General features: G+C 39.4%; 1 long non-coding RNA gene across 1 annotated transcript; it reads left to right on the top strand.

Annotated features, from left to right (window-relative positions):
- The first annotated feature begins 509 nt into the window (after positions 1-509).
- LOC146679303 (uncharacterized) lies at positions 510-4364 on the top strand. Its single transcript, XR_014912157.1, has 3 exons — positions 510-703; positions 1088-1208; positions 1513-4364. It is a non-coding gene; the product is annotated as an uncharacterized LOC146679303 (long non-coding RNA).
- Positions 4365-7574: the final 3210 nt, after the last annotated feature.

Raw genomic sequence — 7574 nt, 5'->3', positions numbered from 1 at the left:
TAGTTGAGAAAATACTGTATTGCAGTCATGTTACACAGCTTGTACTACTTAAAAAATGGACCAAGGATGTTTTTCTTAACAAAATTTATTTTAACTCAGTCTAAAGGGACTAGACATGCTAGATATTTTGCAAAGAAATGGTGTTATATGCTGGACCTTATTTTACTCTTGGCAGGTGGTGATATGCTGGTTCCCGAGAAGAGATGAACTAATCAAAGTCAGCTTTTCAAGACAGCCCCAAGACTCTTCGCAACTTGTGTTCAAATGTGAGGCCGTTGTCAGGTGATAAATGCAAGGAAGAGGCACTCAACTGACATGAAACATGTCAAAGACAACATGAAGGTGACATTTCAACATAGGCAAAAAGTGGTTCAAGAACCTGCCATAGCTTCTACTGTCCTGGACCTTTTCCCAAGATTTCTGGATACTCCTGGCTTGGTAAGGCATAAAATAATTTAATGACTGCTTTGTGGTTCCTTTGTTTGTTTTCTTGTTAATGTGTTGTTTCTGTTGTTACACTTTGTGTTTAAGATTGACCAAGACTTCACAATGCTGTTTTTTGGGGAGGAAGTGTCTGGTAAGTTCCTTGCAAAGTGGCCAACATTCTTCAAGCCAAGGATCATCAAAGATTGCAAAAATCTGTCCCAGAGTACAGAATTGGATGAGCTGCTCATTTCTGCACAGCGTTACTCTAACGAGGCTGGTAAGTGTAAGTTGGAAATGGTAGATTTTGCATGCCTTTACAGCATTTGCTTAATTCCCACAACACAATATATCACTCATTTCTGTATGGTATGAAAACAAGCTTACAAACATGTTAAACCTGAAATGACATTTAATGTAGTTTGAACACAAAAAAAGTTACATAATCTTACTATTGTTATGACTCGATATCTACTTCACTTGGTGGCCAGAAGATTTTAAGTCTCTAGAAATGAATTTTTATACCAAGGCGCTGGAAAACTGCCTTATTAGAAAAATTATCAGGTGTCTAAAATGTCATCATGGTATTACATAACGTGGAAAAATGACTGCTGTGGTCCTTTAAATGACAGTAATTGTGATGATCTTAATTTCTATTCTGTAGTTTGGGACTGCGAGGCGGCTGCCCTCTTTTGCTGCTTCACTTCACTCCATCATCTAAGGGAAGGACGTCTTCAAAGATTAGCACATCAGATGCTGCTCACCACCTAATGAAATTCATCAAGGTATGCTTTTTAGAATTGTATATTTCTCTTTTGATGAGAACAGATGCAAATTATCAACGGCTGATATTTTAAGATGGCAAGGTGATCCAACCTGCAGCAGATGTATCTATCCCAGACAAGCTTGGTGTTGCAGGACTGACATGTCATTGTTTCTATTAAAACTAAATGTACACATTGAAACAAAAATAATTGTGCGCGCGGAGTGAAACATTTTAATATTGTCATAATTTCAAACAGCAATGCCTCAACATCAGATTATCAATTTTGTTTAATGTGAATCACTTGGTTTCTTTCTCTCCCTCAGGTGGGAGGTAGCACAGAGGCTTTTCTTAAGGCTGGCCCCACTCAGCCATTCGTCCTGTGGGTTGGAGAAAGAAAGAACATCATCCAAAGTTTCTACCCAAAGTTTCTACATTGTCCTAGATCAAAAGGTCATTCCCTGTGTGACACAGATGGGAGATGCAGGTTTTGACAAGGCAAAACTTTTCAAGGCACATTTTTTAATTTGCCGTGTCCTTTGATAAGGCATTGGACAACTTCTACACATTCATCCAGACCATCAAGTGTATGGCATTGATGTTGGCAGCGTGAAGGACAGTCCTCGGGTCAATGAAACAAGAGGAAGTCTTCACTGTACGGTTTAAAGATATCCACTATTCAGCACTTTGACTGGAAATGTTCATCTGTTACATTTGCAAGATACACCACACAAGTTGCTCAGTGTTATTTAGACATTTGAAGTTCCAGCATGGTTTGTACCCAGGAAAGTTTTTACGTTTGACCTGTGGAGAGCCTGGATGTTCATTTATCTTTCACACGTACTCTGGTTACAAGCGGCACTTATTCCGAGCACATGGAGACTGCGTTCACTCTGAGGTCATCAACAATTTTGAGCCTGTACCTAACGATGGAACCTCTGTTTCACAGCCTGTAAATGTGGCTCATCCCATGACAATAACTACACCGGTTCCAGTTGAAAAAAGGCAAATACTGAACATGTGCAGCTCTGTTATTGCTCAAGTACAATCATCAGGAGTTCCTGAAAGTACTGTACAGTGTTTAGTTGGTTCATTGGAGGAACTGGTTAATGACATCCATGCACATGCAAAACAATCTGTTGTCGACTGTTTGTCAACTGATACATCAAGAGAAACCTTAGAAAAAGTTGAGGATTGCTTTGATCAGCTTGAAAATCCATTTTCATGTCTTAACACAGAATCTAAAAGGATAAGATATTTTGAGCAAAAATGGAAAATAGTTGAACCCATAGAGCATGTTCTTGGTGTGCGTTTTGATGTACGCAAAGATAGAACAACAGGGACATACAGGCAAGTTCCTGTCAATGATAAATTCATGTACGTTCCTATCATGGGATCCCTTTCATCTATGTTTCGAAACAGTGAACTTTGTAGCAGTTTCCAGAAAAAAAAACTAAACATGGAGGGATTGTACAGAGATTTAAATGACGGCTCCTACTTCAAAAATCACAGTTTATTCTCACAACAAGAACATGCTCTCCAGATCCAGCTCTACTATGACGATTTTGAAACTGCTAATCCTTTAGGCTCAAAAAAGGGGGTGCACAAACTTGGTTGTATTTATTTTGTTTTGAGAAATTTGCCACCAGAGTTAAATTCTGTGGTGATGAACATTCATCTTGTAGCCCTTTTTCATTCAGAAGACTTAAAAAAATATGGGTTTGATCCTATCCTAAAGCCACTTGTTGATGATCTAAAGATTTTAGAGACTGAAGGAATGCAAGTGCCCTTTTCAGCCACACCTGTGAGAGGTTCGCTTTTTCAGATTACAGGTGACAACTTGGCTTTACATAGCATTTTTGGTTTTGTTGAATCATTTAGTGCAAACTATTGTTGTAGATTTTGTTTAACTGATAAGACAGAGTTGCAGTCAGTTTTTAGTGAAGATCATGTAGGCTTAACACTGCGTTCCAAAGAACTTCATTACAAACACTGTGGTGCCATTCAACAAAATCCTGCTTTGGCCTCAACATTTGGTGTAAAAAGAAATTGTTTACTCAATTCACTTCGGCTGTTCCATATTTCAGACAACTATGCTGTAGACATAATGCATGATCTACTAGAGGGAGTGGTGCAGTATGAGTTAAAGCTTGTGTTTCAGTACTTGATTAAGACCTCTTTGATATCCTTGAATTCATTGTCACAGAGAATTATAAGCTTTAACTACGGATATGCACAGAGAAGGAACAGGCCAGGTGGGCTAAAACTGGATGACAACAGCAAAGATCTTGGGCTTAATGCTGTGCAGTCATGGTGTCTTTTGCGGAATAGCCCATTGATTTTTGGAGATATCGTTTGCAGAAATGATGGACATTGGAACTTGCTACTTTTGTTAGTTCAAATTGTGAACATTGTTTTTTCACCCATTATAACTCATGGCATGACTTGCTATTTGAAACATCTGATTGCCGATCATCACAAGGCTTTCAAATCTCTCTTTCCAGAACGGAATTTGATTCCAAAGCACCACCTAATGATCCATTACCCACGCTGCATTAGAAAAATTGGGCCACTCATACATATGTGGTGCATGAGATTTGAAGCAAAGCACAAGTTCTTCAAAAGATCTGTAAAGAACTTTAAAAATATCACAAAAACACTAGTAAAAAAACATCAGAATCAATTAGCCTTTCATTTTGAAAATTTTTATTTTAAAAGATTACAGTTCGGCCCCATTAATGAAGTCTTGGCCAGCAGCTTAAAAGGCAGTGAAGCACTGAATAAAATGTTTGATGTTTCTTCTATTGTTTCTACAACTTCCTGGGTCAAAAGTTATGGTACAGAATATCAAGTTGGGATGTATGTTTGTTCTGGTGTTGAAAATGAGATGCCTTTGTTCAGTAAGATTGTCAGTATAATTGTTAGCGATTTCAATACTTATCTTCTAACTTGTAAGGTCTCAACAGTATATTTCAATGATCACTTAAATGCATTTGTTATTGAGGATGGATTAGATGTCTTTGCACTGATCTCTGTAGATGATCTGGTGTACTATAGACCTTATGATAGGCAATTTTCAAATGGCACTGATGACAAAATGTACATTGTCCCATACTGTAATTTTGTATGACTTGTTTACTTGTGGTGTATCTGAATACAAAGTATTTTGGAACGTTAATGTCTTGTATTTCTTTGTAATGGGTGGATGTTGGGGGTTAATTGTAGCAGTAGAGATATCAGAGATTAATGGGAGTTTATTGTAATCTGGTGGTATTAATGATTTGACTGACACTAGTGTTAGTGTTAGAAAATTAACACTATTCAGAGTTGAATTTTTTAACACCAGGGCTAGTGTAAAGTACCACCAACACTATTCGGTGTTAATTTTTAACACTTAACACCAGTGTAGAATATTTTTGACACTGGTCAGTGTTACTCAGTGTTAATTTTTAACTCTGTGCAGTGTTAAAATAACACTAGCTCGTTGTTAAAAATATAACACTTTGAAAAGTGTTAATTTAACACTCAAAAGAGTGGACACATATAGACACTTTTCTAGTGTTAAATTTAACACTCACAGTGTCAATTTAACACTGGCGATTTTGCTGTGCAGAGGACTCTAAGAACAGAGGGGACACAGAGAAACATGAAGGGCAAGGGATCGAAACTAGAAACCATAGAATAAATCACACACATAAGTACAATAACACAAAAACCACAAAGAACTAAAAACGCTGGGTCTCCCGTGACACACACCTGTTCACCTGCACGCGAACACAAATATCTCATCAGCTGATCACAGAGACGCAGGTCTGTGCATTTAGGCACGGTTAAGATGGCACGCTGAAGTTCAAACCAAGCATCAGGATGAGGACGTATTTCAGAAGCTGATGGAAAATAGGAAGAAAAGAGTAACTCAGCACTTGTTACAACAAAGGTGTGCAGACGTCCAGATGTTAAACCCTGAAGCAGATGAGTTCAGCAGCAGAGGCCAAACTCAGTGTTACTCCTGTCACATAACTTTCCAGTTTATTCAGAAGCATGCGTTATATTTCACAAAACGAGAAACTGGGTTATGTGTAAAATGTGAATTACAAAGAATTTTATAACTGTAATTTAATCTCTGTGTAAACAGCTGTCAGTAAAGTGCACTGGATGTTACAACATGGAGGGAGAGAGTTTATTTTCCATAGGTAATAAACTTTGTTGTCATTTGATTCACAGTGAGAGCAGGTGTGTGATTCCAACACAAAGGTCAGAGTTACTCAATACATTACCCAACTTTAGAATCTTAATATATCTAACAAAGCTTATCGTGAGTTAAAGGATCATTTTCACCCTAAAACAAAGAAAAAAGTCATTTTCAGAGCCTTCAAAGTTTCATTTGAGATACATTTCAGGTCACGTGTTAGCAAACAGACAGTGTTCAGGTATTAAACACACAGCACCTCGTGCACGTTTGTAACCATGGGATCCACACATTCAGCAACACAGTAGTGTTATTACTGTTTTGGGTGGGGGCAGCTATAGATTAGAATCACGTGTGACCTCATGCTGCTGATGGATGCGTTGCAGTCACATGATCCAATCATGCTGTGGAGCAATGAAGTCAGGTGGGTGCAGGAAAATGTCTAGACCGGATTTGTTTGCACTATAAAGCAGCTCAGGATAACGTTGCCACTGGGCCACACTGGCCCTGTTTATCTGTGGGGAATCGTGCACGGGTTCACGTGTGAGTGACTACACCTACAGCACCTACAGCGCAGCGTCATTTTGTAAATAAAGGCGCGTTTTCTTTGATTTGCGGTTGTCTCGAGTGCATGCTTCCACAGCCGTCACACATACTGCTGTCATATTAAGAAAATGTTTGCGACGTCGAAAATAGCGACGGCCATCTGGGACTTTCTAGTGGACGACTTCATGGCTGCGCCTTCACCTGGAGACTGGCGCTCCATCACAGAGGGATTCCAGGAGCGCTGGAACTTCCCTCTGTGCTGTGCAGCTCTGGATGGGAAGCACGTCCAGACAAAGGCACCCCATATATCATATAGGAGACACACACTTTGATATACACTAAATATTTATTGCATATACAGGAAAATAATGTCTATTAACAAGGTTGCCCAAACTTTTGCATCCCACTGTATTAGTATATTTTGTCATTAGTATAATATGAAATAACTTCTACATGTGTCAAGTCGTGTGCCAACATTTGCTGTGTAGTAGAACTGAGACATCAGTCATTATAAAAATTTATTTGAAATAATATTAAAATTCTCAAACAGAAAAACATTAAACATAAATATATAAAATATAAGTATTTACAGAGAGACAGGAATAAAAAGGACCAGCTGCTCTCCAGAGCAGGAACAAGGCTGAGGAGGAAATGCTCCATTGGAGACTGGTGTGGTCTCTTCAGGGACTCCAGGGTGGCCAGCTCCACCGCCGATGGACCGTCCTGGGACCCGTCCCTCATCTGCCTCGGAGCCGTCCTCCTCTGTGGGCCTGTAAAACAGCACAAAACACAAAGAAATGAGAAGGCTGCTACTAGATTTTAATTTCAACAGTGAAAAAAAACAAAAACAGGATATAATCAGATTGGTTGTAGATATTTAGTAAAGGTGATCACAAGGCAATCCCACCGACTAAAAAGGTATCAGTGCTTGCTGTACATACCTGTGGGTGCAGCAGCAGGAGCTCAGGGACTGGGGAGCCAGGAGAAGCAACAGGGGATGCTCTGCTGCAGAACCAGTTGGCTCTATCAATACAGTATTAAATGCTAACAGGTTGAATATAATCAGAGAAAGTATATACAGTGGTCCCTCCTTTATTGCAGCAGGGGTTCTCAGAATAACTAGCCCCTGGTCACAGTTCTCACAATTGATTCTCAAAGTGCAAACCTTTGTAGATTGCAAAACGTAAAAGTATTATTATGCCGCGTTTTGTCTTCATCTGCCCGCCACTTTCGTGCGCCCTTTTCCCTCGCGGTGCAGGTGTCTATTTCCGAATGAGGCTCATAGTTATGGGTGTTTTTGTGCTGTTTTTTCTATTGGACGTGATGGTTATCAAAACCAAACATGATAAATTTGGCAAGCGCAGGAGACACGACACGGAGCAGATTTGTCAATCAGGCTGCAGAATGCAATGCTGTACGGTGCAAAAAAAAGAAAAGAAAAAGAAAATCAGCGGAAAAGCGAAGCAGTGACAGCGGGACCACTGTGTGCTGCTTATTAATAAAGAAAATATATTCCTATATGACAACATGCATAAAAGCAGAACGGTATTTGTACGTCAGTGGGAAAATAGCGGTGGCTTGCTAGCTTTTGTGCGGCTTCCCCGGGTCAGCGAAAACTTAAGAGAAAACTTAAGAGAAATGAATGAACCAGGT

Source organism: Rhamphochromis longiceps, linkage group LG1 (assembly GCF_057381845.1).
Source record: "Rhamphochromis longiceps isolate RC_006_pf linkage group LG1, R_longiceps_female_GT1.1, whole genome shotgun sequence".
Taxonomy (NCBI): Eukaryota; Metazoa; Chordata; class Actinopteri; order Cichliformes; family Cichlidae; genus Rhamphochromis; species Rhamphochromis longiceps.
Note: the sequence above shows the minus strand (reverse complement) of the source record. Positions and strands in the feature narration are given on the sequence as shown.